Here is a 15,259-nt window from a genome sequence, read left to right as displayed (position 1 = left end):
GTGTGTGTGTGTGTGTAGATCACCAAGCTGATGCCCTTCACATCAGGCCTCATGAATATGTAATGTAAGTGTCATTTTAATAAAGCACCAGTGAGTTAAATGTGCCCGTGAGGAGACGATGTGAGTGTGAAACCCATAAATCACATTTATACACTAAGAGTGAACTGAGGGAACGTTTCTACCACGAGGTCAGTAAAAACATAATCTGATATTTTCAACCATCAGGTTTCTGAAGGATCCTCGTTGAATTTGTACAAACATCGTGGTTTTCAGACCCTGGACTCCTCAGGCTTCATCCTGATGTGACAGTGAACATGTTATTTCTGACGAATCTGTTGTTTTCCACTTTCAGTTTGTCGACTTCGTGTCTGGAGCCGACGGCAGCAGGACACGTCGCCGAGCATCATGGGAAATGATTTGACCGTATTCAGCTCCCAGCATTTGGTCTCATCGTCTCTGGTAACTGAAGCACTGTTTTCTGCTTTATGACACTTTAACACATAAGTCACCATTATTTTTCAGTGAATGACCTCACACACACACACACACACACACACACACACACACACAGGTCAGGATAACTAGACTGGAGTCCCTGTGGATGAGGGGAGATAAGACCACTGCTGCCGTCTTCCTCCTCCTCTCTTCTTGCCTCCATCATCTCCTCTCTCTCTCTCTCTCTCTCTCTCTCTCTCTCTCTCTCTCTCTCAGTAACATGTCCCCTCGTCTTATCAGCTTCAAACATAAAAGAGCAGCTGGAGTAAGAGAAGAGCATCCGACCCTCGTTCATTGAGACACAGTTTTTCACTTATGCTAATTGTGCAGCTCGGTCTGTGTCCAGGCTGCAGACTGTAAATAAAGATGGACGACGTGTCTCCCACTTCACAGAAGTGAAGCCAAAACAACCCCGATGCTAACGCTGCCATGTTGGAGTGAAACTCTGTGCAGCGATCGAGGAGAGGAGCTGCGGAGCCAACGTCTCGCTGCTCAACCAATCGTGAGTCAGTATCAGCTGTCGATCAGCCCCATATGCTAACATGGAGGAGGCAGGGTTCAGGAACCATACTTCTGCCAGCCACCAGGGGGCTTCATCGCTCTTAGAACGTTAGCTGCACTTTGTACATGAGCGTTGATACAAACATTTAGTTTGAATGGAAATTTTTTTATTTCAAACATACGTTTTTTTCTAATAAGTGAAAATATGACATGAGACAAAGTTCACGAATCCACGAAAATAAAATGCGACAAAGACAAAAAGTGGACAAGAGAGCAGCTGCTGAAAAACTCAACCTCCGTCTGTCAGAAAAATGATCTCGTTGATCTGAACTTGGAATGAAACAACAACAGATAAAGAAAAAGAAGATAAAGAAATATTACATCATCAATCCATCAGGTTGAAAAAAGATCGAATCTGTGGAAGCTGCACGGTGACGTGTCAAAATCCTTTTGTTCAGCTGTCGACCCAGAACCCAAAGATATTCAGTTTATGATGGAGATAAAGAAAAAGAGAGGATGTAACTGGAGAATCTTTGAAACATAGACGGTGCTTTAACAAAAGGACTCAAACAATTAATGAATTCAAATGAGCTAATTAAGTTGTGTTGATTGACGGCTTCATTAACCGACTGTCGGAGCTGTGGTGTCTATAGAAATGTACATTTGTCTGTCGGACTTTAGGACGATGCCATTGTGTGTTTCTGTGTGTTCGCTGTTCAGTGGGACGGGGGGGGGGCGGGGGGCGGGGGGACGTTTCCCCACTGGTCCCACTGCGTCCCGACACCTTTCACATTCAAATCAGCTCTTATTGGCGTGACATTGTTTAGCCACCTCTGGATTACCCTCTACCCTCCTCCACACACACACAGACACACACACACACACACACACACACACACACACACACACACACACACAGACACACACAGACACACACAGACACACACACACACACACACACACACACACACACACACACACAGACAGACAAAGCCCGTTTCCTGTTTGTTTGTGATTTGACAAACGCAGCGGCTGCATGGATCAGTCATTAGTGACGGTATGTTCCTGGATAAACAGCAGCTCCCTCGCTGGGTGGCGTCCCGCCTCGACCGGGGTCTATTAGATTCAGCCGAGGGGGCGAGTGGCACCAGCTGTGTGAGGCCACAGTGTGACGGAGCGCTCTGGGCGGTGGATACAAGAGCCACACATCGATCACTGCCGTCACACAAAACACACTGAGGAGACAGAGCAGCGGACTCTAATCTAACCGCCAGTGAATTAAAGGGAAATAACATTAACTATAGGTCATGTTACACGGGGAGGAAGTGATGTCATCCTCTCAGTCTGTCCTGTAACTGATCTACGATAGTAAACAGTCTGGATTAAAACATGTCAGCTCTAATCGCCACACATGCAGAACAATGGCGTCCGGCCTCAGCCAATGAGACGACTCGCTCTGTCGCTCAATCAATACGTGACTTGATCATGTGTCACCAGCGCCGTGTGAGCCGGATCCGTTTGACCGACGCCATTAAAACTCACGCTGCTGCAGCTTCTTCTTCTTCTTCTTCTTCTTCTCTGAGAAAGGAGTAGAACTCACGTGTCGCCCCGGTGGAGGCCGCAGCGTGTTCTTTATTCTCATCCTCTCAAGTCAAACAGAAACGTTACCGACAGTTTAACATAAATAAGAATTTAACCAGACGACGTGAATTTTAAATATAACATCGGGGGGATCGCAGCACGTGTTGTTGTCGCAGCGACCGCAGAATTTAAATTTGTTGTGGGGGCGGTCCTGGTTTGGAGACAGATGTTTCCTCACACATCTGTCAGAGGCTCCACTGATACCGTGGAGTTGTACAACGTATCCCTGTTGCTACGGTTACGCCTGACATCCACACTGCTCTAGCCTCTGAAATGGAGACCTGGCTTTTGCGTGAGTTGTGTTCGAGGGACACAAACGCTAACGTGAGGCGAAATAAATCCTTTTATTCGCTCACTCAGATTGGAGGCAAATAAAGTTGTGATTGAAAATAAACTATTTCGATATTAAAGACAAAAAAAACATTATTCTCAGTGAATAACCACGAGCAGAGCTCGTAAACAATCTGACGGTTTGTTGAGAAACTCTGAAAGATCTTTGAATGTGACACAGATGTGATCACGTCACGGTCGACCACAAACATTTCCTCCTCCACTAAAGACGAGTTCCTCCAACAGACACAGTTTCTTCCAGAATCTTCTCAAAGTCCTGAAGCTGATGATCATCCAGGATTCTGTTCTTTGTGAAAGTTGAACTTTAACAAGCTGCTGCTGTTTCCTCGTTTGAACATTTTATTCACCATCTGACGTGAGACTCGTGATCTCAGATTGTTCTTCGGCTCCCTGATGCTGCGTCAGAGGAGAGAGATTGTTATCGTTTTAAAATGAATCAGTGAGGACGGAAACGTGTTCAGCATCAAACTTGATTCCTTTACTCTCATGTCCAGCGATGGAAAACAACATTAAAGGTTCAGTGTGTAGAATTTAGTGACATCTGGTGGTGAAGTGTCATGTTGCAGCTGAACACCCCTCCCCTCCCCCCCTCCTTCCAAACATGAAGAAGAACCTGTGGCAGCTTCAGTCGTCATAAAAACTCAAAAGGTTTTAGTTTGTTCAGTCTGGACTCATGTAAAAAACATGGTGGCCTCCGTAGAGAGGGTCTCCTCCATGTTAATATAAAGTATTTAAATATAAAGTATTTCAATATAAAGTATTTCAATATAAAGTATTTCAATATAAAGTATTTCAATATAAAGGGTCTTTTCTGGGGTAAAGAAAACTACAATTCACACAATTTAGATGAGATGAAATGAAACTCGTGAAAACATCATGAGAATTATTCTACATTAAATTTCTGCCAATAGATCCTTTCACCTGAATCTGACTCACTGGAGCTTTAACTCTCATTTTGCTTCATCTTTGTTTCTGATTAAATATAGTTGCTCCGTCTCGTCACTGCAGCGTCACTCTGCTGCTCAGAGCTCATTTCTATAACCTCTCGTCTTATAAATTCCAGAAGCTGACTCTCTCACTGCCGTCACGTGAAACACGACGTGTGGAAAAGTTCAACTCAAAGCATCAAACCTGTGTGAACGACTCCTGAAGCTGTTTGTAACTTATCTATGATATAAAAGTGATGTTATTGATTCCAGCAGCTTTAAATGAGCAGCTGTCGTCATGTGGAGACTTAATGGACTCGTGCTGTCAAACGTAGCGAGGCCCGAGGCAGCGCAGCAGAAAACCTCCCGTCGTTATGACGATTAGTTTCTCGCAAATGTTTTGCACCACGGGTACAGTCACAATTATCAGACGCCCACCACCACACAAACACCCGCCCACAACCACACAAACACCCGCCCACCCCCCCCAAACACCCGCCCACAACCACACAAACACCCGCCCACCACCCCCCAAACACCCTCCCACAACCACACAAACACCCGCCCACAACCACACAAACACCCGCCCACCCTGACCTGGCGGCTCATTACCCCCCCATCCATCCTCATCATCCTCATCATCCTCATCTTCAAGATAAAGATTTCTCATGTCTGAAAACAGGAGACACACATGTAGAAAACTTCTAAACTCAGACTCTCATGTTTGTTCAAGCACATTAACACACCGGGACAACAGACACACACATTAACACACCGGGACAACAGACACACACATTAACACACCTGGACAACAGACACACACATTAACACACCGGGACAACAGACACACACATTAACACACCGGGACAACAGACACACACATTAACACACTGGGACAACAGACACACACATTAACACACCGGGACAACAGACACACACATTAACACACCGGGACAACAGACACACACATTAACAACAGACTCCAGTGTCCTTCATCCAAACGACCACGACTCCGTCTCTAAGTTCCACGTCTCCCTGGAGGGAGATCACGTTTCTTCTCCTCCACTCAGCTCGGAGAACCTCTCTCTCTCTCTCTCTCTTTATCTCCTGTTCTCCTTCACCCTCTCCTCCTCCTCCTCCTCCCCCTCCTCTCCTCCCCCACCCCCAGAGAACAGGAAGGAAGGTTTAAATTAAAAGGAGATTTGATGCTTATCCTATTATTCAATCAGACGGCGAAAATGTCAATTTGCATTGTGTGTGTGTGTATATGAAGCCAGTCTCTCTCTCTCCCTCTCTCTCCCATCCCCTTCTGTCTCTCCCCCATCACCATGGTAACCACCTGACTCCAGCACCACACAGCAATATTTCTCTCCCCCATCCCCCACGCTGCCCCTCCTTCTTTTCTCCCATCCCCCACTCCATCCCTCCACACCTCTCCCTCTCCATCGCTTTCTCTCCAGTGCCACTCCCTGTATCTCCTCGATTCACCTCTCCCCTCTCTCTCCCTCTCCGTCACACACACACACACACACACACACACGCGCCATTGTCTCCCCTCGGTTGGACTCGTGCAGTGTGATGAAGCAGCCGTCTGTTTTTTTGGAAACGTTTTGCTTCCTGCTCGTTAAAGCGCAGAAACACAGACGGACAGACGGACAGATGGTTCACTCCGACAGAAAGAACAGAACCAGGGCCTGAAGGAAACGAAGGAGGAAAACTGGAGGAGAGGAAATGATGATTGTTGTGGTCTGAATAAAATAATATAAAATATTTATGTATTTGCAGGACGAGGGAGTGAGTCACATGATCATCAGACACAGAAGCTGCTTAATGATGATTTAGAAACAATAACGTCAGTTAGCATCAATGAATGACATCACAGCTTCCTGAACTGTTTCCAGATATGAAAACATTCATGTTGTGTAGTCATGTTGTGTAGTCATGTTGTGTAGACATGTTGTGTAGTCATATTGTGTAGTAATGTTGTGTAGACATGTTGTGTAGTCATGTTGTGTAGACATGTTGTGTAGTCAGTGTGTGGACATGTTGTGTAGACATGTTGTGTAGTCATGTTGTGTAGACATGTTGTGTAGTCATGTTGTGTAGTCATGTTGTGTAGACATGTTGTGTAGACATGTTGTGTAGTCATGTTGTGTAGTCAGTGTGTGTAGTCAGTGTGTGTAGTCAGTGTGTGTAGTCAGTGTGTGTAGCAGATTGTCGACTCGTTCACAACAACAGGAACATCTGGGGACGTTCAGGTGAGGGGTGGAGCCTGTAGAGCAGCAGGAGGCGGGACTAACGTCTAAATTCTTCAGTGTTGTTGTTTACAGCTCGTCCACACGGCGTCGGCCCTCATCACCAAAACATCTGGAACCTCCTCGTCTTTCCAAGTGGACGTCTTCGTCTTCTACGTGTCCGGCTCCTCTTCTTCATCCTGAGACGTTTGTGTTCTTCAGTTTCACGTTAGAAACGTTAACTCTAACCTCCAGATATTCTCCTCATCCTCCAGCCGCCCAGTAAAAACTGTCCATGTGAGAACAAACAGGGAGATTGTCCAGCGGCTTCACAGCGAGCGAGAGGTCACGCAGCCCAAGAGTCAAAGGTCACGTCTTCACACATTTTAAAATCCTCACATTTAAAAGTAAAACGTTCGGAAACAAAGATCACGTGATCTGTGATGTGTTTTCTCTGCAGGAGACACAGACTCAGGTTCACCTGAGCAGAAACATTCCCAGTGACCTCACGGCGTCTCCTCATCTGTGTTATGAGTCAGATTCATGTCACTCGTCCGCTGCCCCTCGTTGCGGTGAGGGAGCAGCCGCGTGGTTGTTTGTCACTGATGATATTGTTGGTCAGATATTTGACCGATAGAGTCTCCTCTGTGTTTGTGCTCCGGCCATGAATCGGACTCTTGTCACGGGAACACAGCCGCGGAAAAAACAGACACCAGTCACATATCTGTAGGAGGAAGTGTGTGTGTGTGTGTGTGTGTGTGTGTGTGTGTGTGCGTGTGTGTGTGTGTGTGTGTGTTAAAGCCACTGAAGTTAGATTAGCAGTTTCCGAGGAGATTAAAGCCCCAAACACAGAGGGGCTGTTAAAACCCTCCTACAGTCCCTAATCCCAGCTAATTGATGCCCCCCCTCAACACACACACACACACACACACACACACACACACACACACACACACACACACACACAGAGGTAGAGGAGGGTTGAAGGAGGGAGAGGATGCAACAAGAAAAGCTGAGTGAAGACAAGAGGAAGAGGAAGGAGAAGAAGAAGAGGGGCATTCCTCCCATTTCTCTACACAAAGGCCTCATTCTGCTGAGGAGAAATGGAAAAACAAGAGGGGGAGAAAAGAGAGAGAAAGACAGAGTTGGAGCAGAGAGGAAAAGGCAGTGGGGGCGTGAGAGAGATGGATGAAGATGGATGAGATGAGAGGATACAGAGGAACTGAGAGAGACCAAGAGTCGGATTAATGTCATTATCTGGGCCCAGGCCTCGTTGTGACCCAAACACAAACCTTTTAGTCTGAACTGTTATTGACCTAATGGACCTCAGTCCACAAACTGTCGCACGAATCCACGGCCGTCAGGAGGTCAGACAGCCGGAGCTGCTCTCCAGTCAGACCGAGAGCAGCGTCTGACTCCCAGTTTCAAACACAAACACGGAACCGAAACTGAAACTGAACTTGTTTCGTGTTTGACTGAAATCTCTTGTAACTCTGCTGCTGCTCGTCAGGAGCTGCAGCTCGTTTCACGATCCGGCTCTAATCAAACTAAATCTAGAGCCTCACTCACTAAATTACAAGATCAGGATTTCATTTGAACCTGCACCAAATCACACGCTCTCATAAATACCTGTAAATATGAGCTTTAAGATCCAGGACTTATTCTGAGACACGTCCAACAACACATCAGCTCCAGTGGAGCCGGTAACAGACTCATCACATCACACAAGGACGTCATGACGATTTCCCTGAAAAGATTGTTTGTATGATCGTTTGAATCTAAGATAAAAAAAATCAATACTTAGAAGAGCGGTCGCCAACCTCCCCCCCCGATCCCCGTGACTCTGGTCTATCTGCTGCTTCTCCGTCAGCACAAGTCGGATCAGGTCCTAAACTAAATGTCAGGTCTGAAGACGTGAGTCTGTCGATAACGATCAAAGCTCCGTTAGAACAAATGGATGGATTCAGAAAGTTTGACTTTGAAACGGGTTCAGGAAGTGTTTGTGTTTCACAGCAGAACAAACAGGAAATGACCTTTCACCTGATTTTAAAGTTCATCTGATCAATTTGTGTCTTTCTGTAGGCGTTTCAAAATAAAAGCACTCCAGCTTTTCTGTTGACCGAATCCATTCTTTTGTTTAAAAAGGTTTTTTTTTATTGTGAAACATTTGCAGGAGCGGAAGATGCTCGGCTTCATACTGTGAAGTACTTGTATTTATTTAAATACAAGTACTTTTAAACAAGCAAATAGTCGTATTTATAGTCAGAATCAAATCCTATGGAAACACGTTGTGCTGCAGAACTTATAGTTGAACAGACGCAGTAAATATGAATTGATATTAAAGTGAATATTGTGCATTGAATAGATAAAGTTGCAGAACTGCATTTCTCTGTGTATTAATGCTCGTACGTTGAGCCTTTAACAGAAATTGCAAGAATAACAAACATGACCCTCCTCAGTGTTTTATTTTGGAAGATATCCTGGTGGCAGCTCATGTTTGGAGTTAAAAAGTGATTTTAGGTTTGAAAAGGTTTGTGACCAGAACATTCAGTCTCGTGCAGCTGAAACTCGAAGCTTCTGTTCATCGTATGCAGTGAAAATCTTAAATGTATAATTATATTTGGACACTTTAGATTTTTTATCACGGTTCATTGAGTCACTGAACTTTAAGTTTAGAGATATGAAGTGAAAAAACTACCAGTTGAGACTCTGGAGGAACATTTGTCCTGTTTAATCAGTTGAATCAGTTAAATTGTAGTTGTGATATTTTGTGTGACTCTGTTTCTCTAACTCAAGCTGCTTGTTTGCTTCCTGCAGAAGAAGAAGGAGAAGAAGCTTTTATCTCAAGTGACGACTTGAAGAAAGAGCTAAGTGCTGCATCAGGAGAGCAGGTAGATAAGTGCTGGTCAGAGAGGAGCTGATCTCAGACCAGATGAGGGAGCGACGCCCCGGCTCTGAGAACATCTGGCAGCTCACCATCAGGAGCCGCGGTGAGAAGCATCTGTGACTCAGAGGCACGCAGAGGGCGTGAAGGACCAGAAGCTCGTTTGATTGAGTTCTGGGTGCAAAGATTCGTGGACTGAATTTGGTTTGTGTCCTTCCAGAGGACGTGGATGAGCAGCGGAGAGACATGTGACCTTTGAGGCCGATGGAAGACGCTCCGCCACGTTCAGCTCCATCGTCACTGAGGAGAGAACCACGGTCTGATGGAGGAGCTGAGGAACACTGAGGTCAGGCCTGAGCGACTCGTTGAGACTCATGATGACGTGACTTGGAGTCCGTCAGTTTCCAGCTCAGTGTCACAGGAACAGTTTTAATATTTATTCATACTTCAGATCATTTCTGAAGGAAACAGATTCATATTTATTTCTGTGTTAAATCATTGGCCCGTTATTTAAAGTCCACTCAGAGGAAACTGAACGAAGACGCACCAAACAAAAGGGACAATGGAAGAAGAACTCCTCCTCCACCAGGTGAACCTCAACTCTCCCTCCTCCTCCTCCTCCTCCTCCTCCTCTACCTCTCTCATCCTGCTCCCAGTCCATCTTTCATTTCATCTCTCCCTCTCTCCCCCTCATTCTCTCTTTTTCTGCCCTTTTTGGACTCGTTCTCCTCTGGGGTAAAATCTTCTCCCCCCCACTCTGATAAACCTCTCAGCTCGTCCAATATCTCCTCCTCCTCCTCCTCCTCCTCCTCCTCCTCCTCCTCTCAGGTTCTGGCCTACTTTAAGGGAGTCCACTGCCAAAGCAACCAAAAGAAGAAACGCCACAGGACACGTGTGTGTGTGTGTGTGTGTGTGTGTGTGTGTGTGTGTGTGTGTGTGTGTGTGTGTGTGTGTGTGTGTGTGTGTGTGTGTGTGTGTGTGTGTGTGTGTGTGTGTGTGTGTGTGTGTGTGTGTGTGTAATGAGGTTGCTGAGAGTGAGAAGAGGAATTCCAGTGAACAGTCAAACAGAGACGTGGTGAAAAGTGTGAGAGTGAGACAGAGAGTGAATCCTCCGTATTAATGTGAAGCACTTAGAGCTGCAGCTCGAGGTCAGTTCATCAATCGCTCGATTATCCAAACATTCAGTGATTCAGCCTCTTAAGAACAAAGTTTCAAAGCTTTTCTTCTCTGAAACTGAATCTGTTCGGACTTCGGAGGAAGACGAGTCTCTTTAAATTGATTTGGACCTTTTTTCAAAGCTTCTTGAACCAACGGATAAAAACCGTCTGCAGATTATCATCAATATCTGCAGAACACTGGAGCTGACAGGAGACGACGTGCACGTCTCTGCCCTGTGGCTCTCTGACAGCATCACGCTTCAGTGCACGTCCGCTGTCCTGACTCCAACTTCAGAGCCTGCAGACGGGGAGGGGAGGTCGGGGAGGGGAGGTCGGGGAGGGGAGGTCGGGGAGCACCGGTCACTGAATCTCACCTGACAGAGGTGAAAGGCAGGAGGCCACAGAGCAGCTGTGAATTATTCTCCTCCGTCGTGTTTGTAAAGTGCATCATTTCACTCAGTATTCATAAAACTGCGTCGCAACACTCGACACGTCACATGTTAGAAAGCTGAATGGAGCCTGTCACACACACACACACACACACACACACACACACACACACACACACACAGTTATATGTCAGTTCACACCCTGATCAACCATCAACCAGTCGTTCGTCACATTATGTAAGATCATCACCCCCCCAGTTCATATCCAGTGTACAGCCCACTGACACACACACACACACACTCACACACACACACACACACTCTCACACACACACACTCACACACACACACATGGTGAGATGCTTTTGTTTTCCTACCTCTGCAGGTGTCTCTTGTCTCCGTCCTCTCTTCGTCTCTTCTCCTCTGACTATTTTATTTTCCACCCCTCTCTCTTCTCTCTCTCTCTCTCTCTCTCTCTCTCCTCTCTCTCTCTCTCCTCTCTCTCTCTCTCTCTCTCTCTCTCCACTGAATCGTGTCTTCCCTCTTCTGTCTTTTTCTTTTTTGCACTGATGCTGCAGTGGCACATAAAACACACCCTTCTGAGCTCTGCCTGTTCTCCCTCCCACCTTGGTCTCCCCGCTGCTCTCTGATTGGCTGCATCACAGAGATGACATCAGCTTCTCTCTCCCCCCTCCCCGTATTCCCCTGATACCTCCTGCCCCTCCCTTCTCCTTTACCTCCATGCCTCCCCCCTCCTCCTCTATTTTTACCCCTCCCTCGCTCTCTTTTCCTCCCCCCTGGTTTTCTTGTCATACTTCATCGTCTGGTTTGGTTGAAACATCTTCAGCAAATAAAACCTGGATTGTAAAAATAAAACGAGTGAGTATAACACGTCTGATTCTCTGGATTCATGAAGGAGCTGGTGAATTTCTTCAGTTTCATTTTGTTTTCTGCACAGAAACAAATTCAGAGGCAGATGTGCAGTGGACGGGTCCGTTTATTACAACATCTGTATCTGTACTTTCGATGGACAGTTCTTCTGCCACTGCTAATCGTTGCATGTTTCCTTTCCTGGAAGTTCGTACTTGAAGTGTGTGTGCTTCAACATGCTCTTTAGCTGGATAACGATTAGTGGGATTGGTATTTCCTCTTCTGCAGCCAAGTTTGGTCCAAACTAGTTATGCAGCATTGTTCAGAGGTCGAGCTGAACCCAATGAAACGTTTATTCTGGTCGAATTGTTTTGGCTGAACAAGTTTCTGTTCATTTACATTATATCATTGAATCATATTTGCAGTGACTCTAGATTCTTTTTTTCTGACAGGAGCGGGTACTATAATTATATATATATATATATATATATACATGTAACAACAACACAATACTGTTTAAATCTCTGTGAGAAAACTTGTCAAATAAATTCACATGAAATAACCATGAGTTCGTTATGTGATATAACTTCTTAACTGCTTCGTCTGAACTTTAGGATCCATTTATTCTAATTTCAAGTCAATTTTATTTTTATGGGGCCAAATCAAAACGTACATTAATTCAAGGCACTTTACACGTTAAGGTAGAAGCCTTAAAATTATATATATATACTGTATATATATATATATATATATATATATGTATACTAATATACACGTCGCTGCTGACGACACCAGGACCCTGAAGCCGAGGAAGCTAAATGGAAAGCAGTTTTATATTTCTCCACATTTTGACCTGAAAGAAAAAGTGAGATGATCAAGAAAGTTTTTAAAAATGATCCTGAGAGAAATTTGAAGGAAATTTGCACCAGTGGATTAATAAACGTTTCACAGCCTGAATAAAAAGTCATTTTAATCACCAGTGTCAGTGCTGAACATGGTTGAGATATTTCAATTCAGAGATTTAACGACACTGACGTTCGCAGAGCTGCTGTGACGCTGATGACAACAACAAGAATTCATTTTGTCGAAGCTTTTCACATTGTGACGAAACATCAATCAATTAAAAACAGAAGATGAACCATTAATGAGAAACATGAAAAGGTCTTTTATAAAGTTTTTAAATGTTTCGTCTCTGGACTGAAGCTTCGCAGCTTCACCTCCAGAGGAAATCAGATAAATCCAGAGTCCTGCAGCCTTCAGACAGAAACCAGGTGGTTTCCTGTATCGCCCACTCCTTCGTCTTCATCTTCATCTTCTCGTGTCCTTCTACTCAGCAAATTGAGTTTCCTCAGAGACAGAGAGCAGCTCCATTATCTCCTCCTCAGGCCGTCTCTCCTCCTCCTCCTCCTTCTATACCTCCCTTATGTCTTCCCTCACTTAATTCACTTAACCCGTGTGTGTGTGTGTGTTGCAGTGATCGATACAGCAGATCTCTCCTCTCTCATGTCCTTGTCTCATGTCTGGCATTGTCTAGGACATGTCATCACACACACACGCACCCACACACACACACACACACACACACACACACACACTCTCTCTCTCTCTCTCTCTCTCTTCTGATATAAAGAATCCTGTAAGTGTGACTCAGCCTCTCTGTCTGGAATATAAAATACCAAGGAACTGCAGCAAACACACACACACACACGCACACACACGCACACACACGCACACACACACACACGCACGCACACACACACACACTTGTGGATTAAAGATGACCTGTCGTCTCTTTCATCTTGAGAGAGAAAGGACAAAGGAGGAGCAGAAAGAAGAAGGTGGAGAGAGAGAGAGAGAGCGAGCGGTTAATGGAGACGGATGTGGAGAAGCGATGAGAAGATGTTTGAGAGTTCACAGTTTTATTTAATTACACATCAATAAATCCTCTCAGGTAATTAGACCCATTAGGCTGATGAGCTCCGTCCTCCATGTTCACCTGCTGCTGAACCTGCAGCGTCTGAACGACCTTCATCAGGTTCCATCATCTTCGTCACCTCTGAAGAAACTTAAAGGGATAGTTCACCCAAAAATGAAAATCCCCTCATTATCTTCTCACCACTGTGACGGTGGTCTAATTGAAAAACAAGTGAAGTAACTGGAGACTGATTCTTCAGACGTGATAAAGCAACACGCCTCCATCCTGCTCCTGTGATGTCATCAAGCGTCCTGAAGCCCCGACATTCACATGCGACTGGAGGGACTCTCTCGAGGGACGCGAGACGAGCTCAGCCGGAACATGCGATAGCTGCACAGCTGTTTACATGCTACCAGAACATGCAACAGAGAGGCGCTCACAGAAAGTTACACTTTACTTTTCAAACTTTCTAACAAAGAAGAAGATGTCGGAGGACTTCGTTTTCATAAGTTCACGCTGAAACTCTGTCACCTGCTCAGTTCAGCAGGAAACAAACTTAATGTATCTTGAGTCCTGCGTCAATCAATGAATCATCACGCGGAACAACATTCAATAACTGTTGAGATCGTTCAGCATAAACCAGAGTGGTAGATCAATGCACTAACGACAAACCAGCATCTTCTCATGCTGCTAATTCTGACCTGAGGATGTAAACACGCACCCTGAGCATCGACTCCACAGGAAACAGGAAGATGATGCTGAGGAGACAGACAGCCGTCCTGTCCTGTTCCATCACTGTGTGTCCCTGCATGTCCACAGATCATTTCTGTGGTCGGTCAATACATAACGTGTCAATAGCTGCTCAGCGAGGGACAGAAAGAGTTTCTCTTCACTGCGTCTGTCTCTTGATGAGCTGATGAACTGATGAGCTGATGAACTGATGAGCTGATGAGCTGATGAACTGATGAGCTGATGAGCTGATGAACTGATGAGCAGGAAACAGAATCACATCATCACACTCCGAGCCTCCGTCCTTTTTCTTTATTATTGATGAGACACTGAACATCACTGTGGCTCTGGCTCCGCCCAGAGCATTTCTTGTGAACTGCACGTCCTTCTGCATGCTGGGAAATCTGCTCGAGATAGACAGATAGATAGAGAGAGAGAGAGGGATGGATAGATAGACAGACAGGCAGACAGACCGACCGAGAGAGAGAGAGGGATAGATAGATAGAGAGAGAGAGAGAGGGATAGATAGATAGAGAGAGAGAGAGGGATGGATAGATAGACAGACAGGCAGACAGACCGAGAGAGAGAGAGAGAGAGGGACGGATAGAGAGAGAGAGAGAGGGATAGATAGAGAGAGAGAGAGAGAGGGACGGATAGAGAGAGAGAGAGAGAGAGGGGAGGTGACGAACTGAAACCATGACAGATTCCAGCTGGTTCCTGAAGCTATGATCTAAACTGGTTTCAAGTCGAGGACAGTTCAAGTTTAATCACAGGACGGACTTCTGCAAAACATGTTCAGACAGGAGCTGCGTTCATATGGAGCTGTAGGTACACAGAGTGGTTATTAACTTCCATTACAATAGATGGAGAGAGAGAGAGAGAGAGGGAGGGATGGAGAGAGAGAGAGATGGATGGAGAGAGAGAGAGAGGGATGGATGGATGGATGGAGAGAGAGAGAGAGAGGGCTGGATGGATGGATGGATGGATGGATGGAGAGAGAGAGAGAGGGAGGGATGGAGAGAGAGAGAGAGAGATGGATGGAGAGAGAGAGAGAGGGATGGATGGATGGATGGAGAGAGAGAGAGAGGGAGGGATGGATGTTCTTTATTGTGAACGTATCGTGTTCCAGTAACATATCAAGGACAAAGCACAGCTTCTGAAAGAAGC

At 45.6% G+C, this 15,259-nt stretch overlaps 1 protein-coding gene and 1 long non-coding RNA gene across 5 annotated transcripts in view; one reads left to right on the top strand and one right to left on the bottom strand.

Annotated features, from left to right (window-relative positions):
- The window catches only part of LOC138410433 (uncharacterized), a 5,909-nt gene extending 5,461 nt beyond the window's left edge, over positions 1 to 448 (top strand). Inside the window, exon 4 of the long non-coding RNA XR_011243127.1 lies at positions 353 to 448. This is a non-coding gene — a long non-coding RNA (uncharacterized lncRNA). The remainder of the gene's footprint in view (positions 1 to 352) is intronic.
- LOC109645640 (neural cell adhesion molecule L1.1-like) overlaps positions 1 to 11,101 on the bottom strand; it is a 34,179-nt gene extending 23,078 nt beyond the window's left edge. For 3 of the 4 annotated variants that reach the window (XM_069525964.1, XM_069525965.1, XM_069525966.1), the window contains exon 1: positions 10,956 to 11,101. The gene's annotated coding sequence lies outside the window, so the exon portion shown is untranslated. The remainder of the gene's footprint in view (positions 1 to 10,955) is intronic. The other variant, XM_069525967.1, reaches the window with a different exon arrangement.
- Between the last annotated feature and the right edge of the window lie 4,158 nt (positions 11,102 to 15,259).

Source organism: Paralichthys olivaceus, chromosome 6, assembly GCF_024713975.1.
Source record: "Paralichthys olivaceus isolate ysfri-2021 chromosome 6, ASM2471397v2, whole genome shotgun sequence".
NCBI lineage: Eukaryota > Metazoa > Chordata > Actinopteri > Pleuronectiformes > Paralichthyidae > Paralichthys > Paralichthys olivaceus.
The sequence above is the reverse complement of the archived record's forward strand: the minus strand, read 5'-3'. Positions and strand labels throughout refer to the sequence as shown.